This window comes from Rhea pennata, chromosome 8 (assembly GCF_028389875.1).
Source record: "Rhea pennata isolate bPtePen1 chromosome 8, bPtePen1.pri, whole genome shotgun sequence".
NCBI classification, from domain to species: Eukaryota; Metazoa; Chordata; class Aves; order Rheiformes; family Rheidae; genus Rhea; species Rhea pennata.
The window spans coordinates 12,189,035-12,202,757 of NC_084670.1; the positions used below are offsets into that span (position 1 = coordinate 12,189,035).

The following is a 13,723-nucleotide window of genomic DNA, read 5'->3' on the forward strand; positions in this document are numbered from 1 at the left end:
TTGTGCTGCTCTGATTCCACTGGAGGGAAGTTCCGCTCCAGCCAGCATCCCAGGCAGAGATATTAGTCCTCATTACTAATTAAAGGAAGCAGGAGTAATTGACGGATGGTGGATGGCGGGGGAGCCGATGTGATGAATGGCCCCTGTCCCCGTGCCAGGGACGCATGCTGAGCGCTACCTGTTAGCTACAAATAAACAAACCTGATAAATAATAAATAGTTTGAGAAGAGTGGCCGAGCATTATTTAAATTAATAGGGATTAGAGGGAACGGCCTGAAAGAGCATTCCTCTGGATGAGCTATCCCCGGACAGGAAGGGGCTCGTTTGTTGCAGACTGGAGTAAACAAGGAGATGGGAAGGATTCATCACGCGCTCCGCGGAAGGGCCTCGCGGCGCTGCTCCGGCTTTTAACAGCACGGCGGTGCTTTTCCCGGCCGCCTCCGCGCCGGGGCTCCCCGTGTCCTCGTGTCCCCCGCCGGCGCCGTCACCGGTGGGTCGCGTGCAGCCCACCGCTGCGGGGTGCCAGGGCGGCGGGCGAGCCGAGGCAGGGCCAGCGCAGGGCTCGGCTGGGCCGGCGAGGCGGCTGCACGGGGGGCTGCGCGCGGGGTCCCGCGCCGCGGCGCCCGGCGAGCTTGTCGGCGAAGTCGGCGGGCGCCCGGGCCGTGCAGCAGCTGCTGCCTGTCTCTGCCCAGGCGCTCGCTGTCATCTGCTGTTTGGTCTCAGCCAGCGAATGCAGCCGCCGGGGGGGTTTCTCCTCGCCCCCGATGACATTTGAATAACCCCCTGCCTGGTTAGAGCAAGGAGGCTGGGGGGGACGGCGGGAGGTGGGGAGGGCCGGGGGAGAGGGGAGCTCGGGAGCTCTGCTCGCTATCACATCTACTCCATCTTATCGCCGCGGTAATTTGATGATAAAAAATAATCCGAGGCTGGAAAGGAAACATGTGTAGTGGAGTAAAGATTGTATGTAGGTGGATTGTGCCCTGGGGCGGCGGCTGAGAGATAGAAAGAAATGTCCTTCTGTTTGACATACTGCCGAGCCGCGGCCCCGCTCCCCTGCCTCGCCGAGCCGTGCCGTGCCGTACGGAGCAGGGGCCGCGGCACCCACAGGCCCGCACGGCTGCTGGGGCGCAGCTGCCCGATGCAGCCCCCGTCCCCTGCACGCTCTGGCCCCCCTGGATAGTCCCTGTCCTTGGTGCCAGCAGTGGGGACGGAGCTGCTGATGGGCCGCGGCAAGGGGCCCCAGGAAGCCTTCTCCGTGCAATCGTGGGGTGCAGGGTGCCGCTTGCCAGACAGCCGTGCTGCCTCCCTCGCGTGCGGGAAGGTCCCCTTTGCTGGTCGGGTGCTGCCCCAGGGCTGGGCACGTGGCCGAAGCCAGCGTGGTGCTCGGAGGGTCCCGGCTGCCCCACGACGGGTGTGCGTGCTGCAGGGGCGGGCGGTGCGGAGCCGGCTGGGGAAGCGCACTGCCGCGTGGGTTGTTCCCAGTATGCTTTTTTTTTTTTTTTTCCTCTTTGGTTATGCTTCACAACTCATTTTATCAGCTGTCAGTAGCCAAATGTCTTTTTTAAGGAGTGGGTTATAGCCAGTAATGTACTGAATGCTATTGCACTGGCTGCAGTTAGTGTTCCACGGCTAAATTACTATAATTAATGTTCCACTAGAACTGTTTGTAACAGGCGGCTGCGGGGAGCCCAGGGTCTGGGCTTTCATAGCGGCTGAATTATCTCTCCTCCCTGGAGAAAGGGGCTCTTGCGAAGGGAGGGCTGAGGTCAGCCCTCGGACAGGCAGGCGCAAGCTCAGCGTGCTTCCGGCGAGATGGGGTGCCCAAGAGCTGTCCCCCGCCTGTTCCGCGGGATCCCCGCCGCTCTGCCCCGCAGGGGCGCACAGGCGTGAGTTTTTTCTTGCAGCACTGCTCCCGAGGCCCGGGCGGGATGTGCCACTTCCCCGCAGCGTTGCCTGGCACCCTAGGACTTGTCTTGGCGCCACTTAAAAGCTGTGCATGTCGAGCCTCGCAAGCGGGCCGCGCTGTGGCCTGCGAGGCTCTGCGGTGTCCCCGGAGCCTCACCATGCACGTGGCTTTCCTGCGATGACAGTCCTGCGTGCTGTTAGCCAGAGGCTTGCGTTAAGTAAGAGCATGGGGGATAAGCTGTGTGTTGAAGATGAAATGTGGTGCGTGGAAAGAGAAGTTCTGCAAAATGAGCCAGGAAAGATAGAGCGTCTCAGGCCCCACTGGCCGTGTCTTCCCCTCGAAGGCAGGATGGGGAATTTTCCCCGGGCAGGGGCAAGCCCTGGAAGCAGCGTTGCTTGGGGTTGCTGAGGCCCGGCTGGGCTGCATCTCCTCTCCGCGGTGCTGAGCTCTGAGCTCCGGACGGGAGGAGCGAGCGTCAGTCCCGGCGCTGCGAGGCGTCGTCCGCCCAGCCCCGCTTGCCCGGCACCGCGGTCGGTGGAAACGTTTCCGCCGTGCGAGCCCCGGCACCTCTGCCCCCAGCACGGCCCGGCGGGGCAGAGCCTGGCCTGCAGCCCAGCGGCCGGTCCCGCTGCTGAACCCGCTCCCTGCCCTCCCCGCTCCCCCGTCCGCCTCCCGGAGAGGCCGGAGACGCGGGGAGGAAATTTTTAGACGCGTGCATAGACGTGTGCACACACCCCTTGTTTCACTAAATGCGTTTGTTCAATACCTGCAACAAACAGATTAGCCGGGGCTTTATCAGGGACAAGAGAAGGGAGAGAAATGTGATAACGGTTTTCAGCAAATCCTCGGGCTGTCACAGATTAGAGCGGCCGCGGCAGGGAGCATTATCAGCCCTTTCCTCCTCTCCGCCGTCTCCTCCCCCTTTGTCTCCCCTCTCCATCGGATTTCTCCAGCCAATCTGTTGTAGCGAGAGCCGGGGAGATACAAGAAGAAGTCGCTTTCAATCTGATCTGCGATTGGTTTTCCGGGCAGCTGATCTGTGTTGCCGTATCGATCGGCGTGGCCCCGGTGCTGTCACCTTGTTTGTCTGGAGAGGAAGGTGGCAGAGGGGAGGGGGGCCGGGGCCGCCCGGCGGGGAGGGCCCGCCGGAGAGCGGGGCTGGGGCGCGCGAGCCCTTGGAGCCGCGTTAAACTTGACACGTGCGCTTGATGTGCGGGTTGGAGCACAAAGAGGCCGGCCCCGCGACGCGGGGGGAGCGCGAGCCGCCTGCCCTGCTCGGGGCGGGGGGTTAAACGCCTGTGACCTTCCTGGTAAACGGGAGGAACCGCTTTGGAGGGCCGCGAGGCGGGGGCCGAGCCCGCGTCCGGGGAAGGCAGGGGGCTGCCGGGCCTCCCCTGCCCCGCGCGAGGGCTCGGCTGGCGGGCCGCGGCCGGCCCGGCCTGCACGGAGGCGGCGCGGTGAGACCGGCGGTCCCGGCGGGCCGTGCTTGCCCTGCCGTCCCGCCTGGCCGGGGAGAGCCGCGGGGCACGGGGAAGCGTCCGCCCCGGGGCCCGGCCCCTCGGAGGGGCCGCGCACGACTCTTTGGCGCGCGACTTGAATGCAGCGTCAACCCCGAAGGGCTGGGCAGCTCTGGTGCTGGAGCTTCGGGGGTCGTTCGTCCCTCCTGGAGGTTGGGGACGAGGCTGCGCTTCCTCCTGGCCGCCGTGTCCTTGCTACGGCCAGGGCCTGCCTGCTGTGCGCCGGCCGCGGGAGCTTGGCGGCGGCCGCGGGGATCCTGGCGGGCCGCCCAGCCGGCCGCGCCGCGCCGTGCAGGGCACCGCGCTGTGTCCTCAGGGTCAAGCTGGGAAGTCCCGGCGGGAGTGTGCGCTGCCCGGCATCCCCCGCCGGGGCCGAGCTGCACCGGCTCTGCCTCGGGTCGCCTTCCCTGGCTCACCCACGGGACTGTGGCGTGCGGGTGGATGGGAGGGCAGGGCGGGATATAACAAGTAATGGCCCCGAGTGTGGAAACAGTGTTAATAAAGTGTATTTCACTTTTAATTTTGACATATAATGTAATGATCTTTTTTAAGGCCCTATCATATTATCTGCATGACTAGATTATTGAGTCTTCATCATCTCCAGATAAATTTATGACCAGGATGATGCTTGGAATTTATTATCAGTCAATAGAGCTCAATACTGTAACAAGGCGTGTAATAAGATATACATATTTAATGATCCGGAGTAAAACAGCCCCGCTAATGGGCAGGACGAGACGGAGGCTGGAGAGTTAGTTTCCATCCCCTGCCCCTGTGCGAGGGAGCCCGTGCCGAGGGCTCGCGCGGGGCGTCGCAGCCGCAGATGGCCCCCGGGCGCTTGGGCCCCCCGGCAGGCAGCCGCCCGGCGCGGGCTGGGAGCAGGGGCCGGCTCCGGGGTGGGACGGGTGCCGGCGGCGTGGCGGCAGCCGGGCCGTCCGGACTGTCCCTCGTGCCGCTGCCGGCTCCGAGCACGTGGGCGCTGCCCGTACGCGTTAACCGCGGGGAGAGGCGTGCGTTGGCCCTGTCCCTGCGGGCAGCCTGCGCGTCTGTCTGTCTGTCTCACGCATCCGTCGCGGCAGCGTGCAGGTCTCGCTGACGTATGTTAGCAACACCCAGCCCTCTCTGACAGTCTGTGCCAGTGTCGCACAAGCACGTGGGGAGGCCAGCTGTCACTCTGGCAGTGGCAGAGATGTCCAGCAAAGGACGCTTGGTGCTATACACGTTTCAGAGGCGAGTCTGCAGCCCTCCCGTGGCTCCTGCGAGGGTGCCCGGCCGCTCGGTGTCTTCCTCAGCTCCCCGCTGGTGCCTCCAGCTCTGTAGCTGCTGGCCCCGTGTTGTCCAAACAGCATGCCACGTGCCTGCTGCAGCTGTTGTAGCCTCAGGTGCCTCGAGATACCCCGGGGCCTCGGAAACGTCCCGATCTCCACCCTGACCAGGGTGCCAGCTGGATGGCGTGGGGCTCTTTGGCTAAGCAGTGGGAGCCCAGGCGTTCTGTCCCCGCCTCACAAGGATGCCCCATCCCCTGGGGTCTGGCAGTCTCGGTGCAAAGCCTTTGGAGGGGACATAGGGTCCCCCAGGTGACAGGGTCTGGCTGGTGCTGCCCATCAGTGTGGCACAGACGTGCCGTAGCCAGATGTGCCTCAGCCAGGTCACATGTGAGCCAGGCCTGGGCTGCAGCGAGCGGGGTTCAGTGCAGCAGGAGGTTCCTGCTGAGCCGAGCTTCGGCTTTTACCCAGGTCCGACAGGCTTCCCGGGCGGCTTGTGGGCAAGCGCTGTGTCCCCAGGACGGGGAGCACCCCCTTGCCTTGCTGGCTGTTCATCCGTCACGTCCTCGAGCCGGGAGAGCAGGCCGTGCCTGGGGCTGCCCGGAGGGGCAAGGGCAGGGGCTACGCAGCAGCGCCGAGAGGCGGGCTGCCGGGGCCGGGCTCGGCGCCGCGGCCGGCTCTGCTGCCGAGGCCCGGCAGCCGCCTGCGCAGCCGTCCGCAGGCAGGGTTGTGTCAAGCGGGGCCCGTCTCCCGTGCCAGGTTATATTTTGAGCTGCTGATGCTGGTTTTTCCAGCCCTTTGGGATGTTATTAAATTAGTTTCCTAGGACTTTTAATAAGCACTTTTGATGCCTTTGAAGCGTGTGGCTTTGCGGGAAGATTACAGTCCCGCGTCCATCTCCCTGGGAGAGAAACAATGGCAGCGGGTCTGGTGTTTGATCTCTCCTCCGTAAGGCGAGAGAGGGGTTGTGGGAGACAAAGAGGTGAGCTGGTGATTTGGAGCTAATGTTTAAAAATAGGTAGGTCTCCCTCCAAGATAAAGAGACCTGCCCTTCTCTGTGTAATCGCATGCCTCTGCCTCGCTGGACCTGCAGAAACACAGCTCGCTTTATTTGAAGGATTCAAGTGCAGCGCTGCGGTTTGATTCTGAGTCCTTTTAAAGCAATAACTAGGCCATCTGACCAAACTTTAAAGAGCAGAAGAACTTTCCATTAGGACTCGCTGCGCAGTCTCGGCAGCACTGGAATTGCATCCTTGCCTTTTATTTCCTTTCTCTGACATCTCATGTCACTCACAGGCAGGAGAAACGTCGTTTTACAAACTCTCATTTCTCCCTTGAAATTTCTCCCTAATTAGGGTCCCAATCCCAGTGGTGGGACTGAACCCACAGGCTGGGCGGGGGGACTGTGTGTCAGGAGCTGTACGTGGAGCGGAGCTAGCGGCAGAGGGTCGGGCTGGGCGCCTGGCCCACTTGTGGAGCTTGAAATGCCCTGCAGAAACCACCGCAGCTTGGCCTTTTGCAGGGGAAAGCTGCCCTAAATACAGTCCCCCATCAGAGCAGAGCGTGGCAGAGGTATGGTAACACACGGCGGGGATACGGGAGGCACAGGGTACCAGCAGGTCGCTCAAACTGGGGCTGGTGACCAGCCTGAGGATACACTGCCTCGCTCCATGCAGGTTGGGGACCTCGTGCCCCCACCCCACCCCGGGCACCCCCAGGTCTGCGCCGGTGCTGGAGGCGTCGTTCAGGAGCAGGGAGACATCAGAGAAGCCATCTCCTGCGTCCGCTCCCTGGCTCTCGCGGGGCAGAACACAGAGCCGCCTTCGCCTGCTGCGCCGGGGCTGTCCAGCGTCCGTGTGTCCGGCCCCGATGCTGGGCCTGGAGGGAGGTGAGCCGGCATGAGTTATGCCACAGGCGCCCGGAGCAGCTCCGGCTGGGCATGCCTCCGACACGCAGAGAAACGGCATCAGGGGAGCTGAATTCCCTTTATCTGTGGATAACTACTGCTGCCTTTAACAGCCTGGAATAAACTGGCCATAAATATCGTGATCATAAGTGCTTAGATATGGCAACTTTACACTGAACAGAGGTTTTAACCTTCCCTATGGAGAATATCCAGCTCTATATCATTGACTGTTTCCATTCAGCTGCACAGCCAAAGACATGCTCTAGGTGAGCTGTTCAGAGCAGCTGGGATTAGCGAATGTAGCTGGGTCTCAGCCTAGGCCAGTCTCAGTCTGGCCTTGACTGCTGTTCAGGGGTAAGACCCCCCCTCCTGCAGCCAGGACCTGGCGGGATGCCACCGGGCGTCCTGCCAGAGCGGCCGGGAAGGAGCTCTTCCCCCGACACATGCGGCCTGCCTGCCCTGTCCCCCGCTCGGCGGACGCTTCCTAGCAGGGCCACCTGGGAGAGGTGCCACGTCCCTGCTAGCAGGACGTCTGGGGTTCACCCCAGCGAAAAGGGGCAGCAGAGCAGCCCCCGCCACCCTGCCTGCAGGACGATGCCCTGTCAATGTGGCAGGGCTGGCTGCTCCGTAGGTGCGTCCTGGTATCTCCTTGGACATGCTGCAGTGACAGCGGTGGTCCCGGTTTCGCAACAGGGCAGAAGGCACTGCTGCTCGCTCACCTCTCCTGCCTGTCCCTCTGCCTGTCCCCATCCCTGTCCCCTGCTGGCGGCTGCCCTCAGCCCCCCGATCTCCCCATCCAGGAGATCACGCTGTCACATCTGCCAAGCCATCTCACTGCGGCACCAGCGCGGCTCTCCCAGGCTTCCCCTGGCACGGCACATTTCTCGTGCGTTTCCTGCCGTGGTGAGAGCAGCTCCTCTGCGGGAAGGGCTCATCCATCCACCCGGCAGAGATGAGCCGGCCCCTGCCTGGCCTTCCTCACTGTCCGCTCCGGGCTCCTCTTGGGACCTACCTCCTGTTCGTATTCCCAGTCGCACCCAGAGCCCCGGAGAGCAGGCAGGAACCTGAGCCACCAACTTCTGCGGGAACTTGGCATCGTCGCCTGGTCTCCAGCACACGAGCCTGGCCTGACCCGTACCGGGCCTGGAGCAAGGGAGCAGGGTGCATCCCCCTTGCATCTCTCCCTTGCCCCGGCCGTGACTTTATTTCGCACCGCGACTTTGAGACGAGCTGTAAAACACTCGGGCGAGTTAAATAATACACGACAGTGTACGGTATAAATTACAGGAAGCCAGTGGTGGAGCGACATTGTATGCTGAATAAATTAAAGGCTGCGTGACTTACAGGCGAGATTGATCTGCTGCCGAGCATTTTGTTTAGTGACGTGCTTGTCATAAGGGTGAGCTAATTACGGGCTCGGAGGCGCTCGGCTCCGGTGCCGGGGAACGCACTGCACACCGGGCTCCCCGAACGCCGACGGGGTCCCCGCGGTCCCAGCAGTCGCCCTGAGCGAGGCCGGCCGTGGGCCAGGCTCCTGTTAGCTTGGCGCTGGCCGTGCCCCCAGGTCCATCCGGGATCCTTCGGATCTTGCCAGAAATTCATCGAGGATTTTGTAATAGCGGGATACCGACAGGAGCCGCCCAGGGAGGGGGAAACTCCATCTCGAGGGCGCAGTTTGGTACTTTCGGGGAAGAGGTGCTTGTGGACTTGGGAGCTGGGTCAGAGACCCGGCTGCCGGCGGGTGCCCGGGGAGAGCGGAGATGCACGCTGGGCCTGCTCTTGCGCGCTGCAGTCGCCTCTCGTTTTGGCACGTCAGGGTTGCTTTCCAGCGCTGCCGCGGAAGGAGTCGCTCCTCGCGGGGAAGGGCTGCGCGCCGGGCAGGCTGACGGCGGGGTCCGACCTCGAGCACCCAACTCGGGGCCGAGCTCGGGGGGGGGCTCGTGCCGCCGGGCGCCCGTGGGCCGCAGAGCGCGGACGGCTCCGCCGCGGGGAGCAGCGCTGCGTCCGCCCGGGCGCCGGGGCCGGCGGCGGCTGCGGGAGCCTCCGGCGGCTGCGGGAGCCTCCGGGCCGCGCTGCCTCCGGGCCCGGCCCCGGCCCCAGGGGCCGGCCGCGCTGCGCCGCGGCTCTCCGCAGGCTGTCTGTCACTCGGCGGGATTATGAGTAGTGAGCGTAATGCATCGGCGTATGAATAGGGTTGTCTGGCTGATGGTGATGTATCGTTTTTCATTACTGCCTCTCAAGCCCTCCCTGCTCCACGTGTGGAAATTCTATTTATTCCCTAATTTGTAAAAATTCCCTCCTTATCTGATACCAATCAGGGAGGGGTAATTGGCTCTCCAGGGCTAGCGGCTGGGGTCCTGATGAAGAGATATGTGTGTCTGCTCCGGCTGTCCAGGCACCCTGCCCTGCTGCACCAGCGACACGGGCCACAATTAATAATGATTTGCAAATGGCAGACAAGCAATAACGCAGAAAGATGTCCAGCCAGCCTCCTGCCCGCCCCTTAATTTCCTTCTCTAATATAAATGGCACGGGAACGAAAATCCAGCGCTATAAATTCTGAAATTAGTTATTCACCGTAATAAATGGTTCCCTTTTTGGTGCGCGGTCCCCCCCCATCTTTCTCTTCCGACCTCCCCCGTTTCCTCCTCCCCGTCTGCCCCCCTCGCCAGCTACCTACTTCATTTGAGTCCTAATATGCAAATGCTGTAATTTAACGGGATGGTGAAGTTGATTTTCATGTTAACTTAATTACTTTGATTTATGAACGGCTGGGATGCAGACATTGCTACGCCATTACGTACCTCCCGCCCTCTCCCCTCCACGGTCCCGCTGACCCTCTTCCTCTTTGCTTTTCTTCCCTTTTCTCATTCCTTCCTTCTTATTCTCCTGCAAGTTTAGTGTTTTATTAGCTGCCTTTAAGTGGACATAAGTCCTCGCGACAATCGCATGATGTGGAGGACAAATTCCCCGTCCTGCCTTGTTTAATCGTGCCTGGATAATGGATGTATAATTGACTCATTTGAATGCTTTTGCCTACAGGAGTGCAGAGCATTAAATGTTTGATTGCCTTAATTTCCAAACAGATCATTATCCCCTTCTTACCCGCTCTTAATAAACACTTTATGAGGATTTTTTTTGTAAAGGAAAAAAAATCTCCACTCCTCGTACTTCTCTGAAGTGATAAACTCTAATTAAGTCTAATATTTAAAAATATGGTAATGGTGACTTGTTTGAATAAGTAGCCTGCATTTCCATAATTTCATTATTACGTAAAACACGCTAATTATTTGAAGTGTGCTTATTACTAACAGAGAAATCTCCGTCTAATAAAGACGAAATTGGCTTTTTCCCCGTGTCGCCGAGCGCGCCGCTCCCCTTCGCTCCCGGCCGTGGCGGTGGAGCCGCGCCGCCTGGCCCGGCCGGGCGCAGAAACGCGCCCGGAGAGGCGCGGGGGCACCTCGGTGGAGAAGCGCACCTGGGGAGGCCTGGCCTGGCCTGGCCTGGCCTCGCCGCCGGGGCGCCGCGCTGCCGGGGCGGCCGGGCCCCAGCGGGAGCGGCGCTCCCAGTCCGCCCCGGCGCCGCCGGCGCTCGGGGCAGGCGCCGGGATGCAGTCAATATAAAACTAATTTTCCTTTCTTCGTGAAGAAATGAGGTGTGTGGCAGTAACGTAATTGCACGTAATGAGGTAAGTTATTCTTAATATCCTGCGCGTCGCTGGCAGCTCCGCCTAAACCGCACCTGCCGGCCGGCCGGGGCCCGCGGAGCCCCTCGCGCCGCGCCGAGCGTTGTTAGGCCGTTTATTTGGGAGCGGCCCCGTCGGCGTGGGCATCGCCGGGGCCGCGGGGCGAGCGGCCCCAGAGCCTCCGGGTGCCGGCGCGCTGGCTCCCGCCGGCCGCCTGCCGCCGCTCGGCCCGCGGCGCGGAGGTGAAGGAGGCCGCGGCCGGGCGGCCCCGCGGCCGCTTTGCAGGGAGCTGTCGTGCGAAGGGAGCGGCGATATTATTCGTTAACGGTAATCTGCCATTACAGCGGTGACAGATGGCCCCCAGTCGCCCGAGCATCAGCTCTTGTACAGACCATAAAGCATGGGGACAGTTTAAATATGGACCTGCTCAGCTCGGGCCGGGGGGTGATCCGTCTTCCCCGCCGCCGCACGGGCGCGCTCGGCGGGGCCCCGCTCCGGCGCCGCCGGGCCCCGGCAGGGCGCGGGAAGGCCGGGCGGAAGGGGCGAAAGCGCCGCGGGGCTCCGGCGGGCCGGGCCGCGGCGCGCGGGCGGGAGCCGGGGGTGCCGCGCTGCGGGCCGGTCCCGGACGCGTGCGCGGCGCGGCGAGGGGCCGGGCAGAGCCGCTGCTCCGCTTGCAGGATAACCCCGCGCTGACCCCTCTCGTACACACCGCACAACACCCCTAAATCAATTGCATCTTATTATTACAATATCAATATACAATATTCCTACAATAACACCATTGATTTTCTACTCAGAGGCTGCACCTAAGTCTGCTTTAAAGAGGAGGGAGTTAATAGTGCCCTCATTAAAAATCTATAGATTACCCCCCACCCCAAAAAAAGAAAAAGCAGTTTATATTCATTAGGGCTATTGAATATAAAGTAATATGTTTGTGTAGGACATTGGAGTAATGTGATAATCCGTCCGCATATCAGGGAGAAATCCACTTAGCAACCCTGTCAGCTTGACAAGAAAAATGTGCCCATAAAGTCGGGAATGCATGGAGGGAGCGCGCGCCTCGGAGAGCGGGGGCGTGCGTGCGCGTGCACGCGCGCGTGCAGCGCCAGGCCGGGCGCCGGAGCGGAGGGCGCCGGGGGCCGCCGCCGCCGGCGACCCCCCTCCTCGGGACGGGGCGTCGGGGCTTTGGGCCGCGGGCGGAAGACGCGCTCGGGGCTGCGCTCGGGGCCGGGCCGCAGCGCGGTGCCCGCGGGGCTGGGGGTCCCGGGCACCTCGCTCTGCCCCCCGCGCGGTGCCCGCGGCTCCCGGGCCCCTTCGGGCAGCGTGCTGGGGGCGCTGGGGGCTCCTGCGCCTGCTGCCGCCACGTCCGGCCCGGGCCGCAGCGTGCCGCGAGCGCCGGCGCGCTGCCTGCCCGGGACCCAGCGCGTCCCGCGCGCCGTGGTCGCCCCTGCAATGGATTAAGCGCTGAAAGAGCAGAACAGCAATCCCATTCGCGCGCTCTTAGGTTGTCAATTGCCATTTTTGTAATAGAAATTCCTTTCACAAGGTAACGACGGCCAGATTTAGAGGATTTCATATTGCTAATAATTCCCCAAACGGCCATCTGACTGTGTTGTTTTAAAAGCCGCTTAGTTTTTTGCTTTGGAGTTTATGAAAATCTCCCACTCTAATATCCCGAGAGCCAGCCTATAATTGTGTTATTAAATCAATCGGAGCGGATTACATTGTAAAATCAATAGATGGCTGTAATTGCATATTAGAAAGTTGTTCTGCTGTTGTTGATTTTTTTTTTTTACATGGATAATTATAATAAGCGTGTTTACCTTAGCGGTGATTTGGAATCGGTCTCACTAAATGACTTACGACGAGCTTGGCGCTCTGCTCCAGCGGGGCCGGGCGCTGGTTGGGACGGCGAGGCGGATGCTCCCTGTGCGCGCGGTCTCCCGGGGGTTTACGGAGCGGTAGCAGCGCCCCGGTTGCCCGCCCCAGCCCAGGGAGACGCGGGGGGCAGCGGGGTGGCTCCGTGACCCGCTCCTTGGTGATGGGCAAGACGGGGGCCGGCCTCGGGCCGGATTTGGTGCCGAAATGCCCAACTAGCCGGGAGGAACGGCGCGTGGCTAGCGGCGGCTGTGCGGGACGACTCGGGGCGCGCTGGGGCCGGCGCTGCCCCCGCGGCAGGCGGGCTGGGCCCAGCTCGGCGGCGGCGCCGTGCCCGCGCGCGCGCCGGGCGGCGGGGCAGAGCCCGCCTGTCTGCGCGGGGCCCTCGATCCGGCACGCGGCACTGTCAGCAGGCAGCCTGCTGTCTCCTAGACAGTGAAATATGGCCACAATTAGCCCGGATACAGTTCAATTATGATAAACAGCGTTTTCACCCTTTAAGCCGTGATTAAAAGGCCTCCTCCCGTTGATAGAGAGACCTAATTTCACATTATTATCGCTGTAGCTTGATTATAAAGCACTCCCTGGATTTACAGTTGGGAGATGGATGTGGAGGCTTCTTTATCATTTACACATCAGTAACGATGCAGCCTCCCTTGCGCCGCCCCGTCCCCGCGGCGAGAGCGGCCCTGCCTGCGCCCCCTCCCGGGGCACCGCTCCCCGCGTCCGCCGGGCCCCGCTGCCACACGCAAGTGGGCAAAGTCACCCTTACGGTAACAGCTTGATAAATGGGCGCGCGGTAATGAAATGGAGACATCAAGGCGTGGGGCGAGGAAGAAAGAGTGGTAATCGGAACGAGTGGAGCTGTCCCGAAACGGAGGGGAGCGGGAAGAAGGATCGCCTCTGTGCCGTGTGCTGTCAAGGGAGAAATTACACATTTACTCTTGCTTTTTCTTAAGGAGACGGCCCTCATAGATCAAAACATGGATTTACAAGCCAATTTTCAACATGAAATATAGACACCAGGAATCAATTTAAGCCCGGCTTCTATTTTAGCAAACGGTGCCTGCGTTTAGTCCCAGGTAAATAACACAAGCGAGAGCCTTCCCCCTCCCCGGCTCGCCGCCCTGCAGCCTCTCGCTCCGGCAGCCGCGGCGCCGCCGGCCGGTCCCCCGCCCGCTCCGAACGGGCGCCGGCGCCGGCTGCCGCTCGCCCCGCTGCTCGGCCGGGAGGGGGCCGTGGCCGGGTGCAGGTGGAGAGCGCGGACGCCGCACACGGCCTCTGCCCGGCGAGGACGAGGGGAAGGGGAGGACTGTGCCTGTCCGACGGAGAAGGGCTCTGGCGTCCCCGTGCCCCGGCGCAGCCAGGCGTGGGCTGCGGCGAGAGCCCCGCCGCGGGCTGCCAGCGGCCCACAGCCGCCGGCGGGACGGAGGGAGCTGGAAGAGGGGAGCCGGCCGGGGCCGGCGCTGGGCTCGCCGGGAGGCAGCGGCGGGCCGGGAGGCGGCGCTGGCTAGGCCTGCAGGAACGCCGCCCGCCGCCCCCGTCCGGCTGCCCGGAGTGGGCCCC

General features: G+C 62.3%; 1 protein-coding gene across 8 annotated transcripts in view; it reads left to right on the top strand.

Moving 5' to 3' along the window:
• Window positions 1-13,723, top strand: part of ERI3 (ERI1 exoribonuclease family member 3) — a 149,155-nt gene that overhangs the window by 133,303 nt on the left and 2,129 nt on the right. The gene's annotated exons all lie outside the window — the stretch shown is intronic.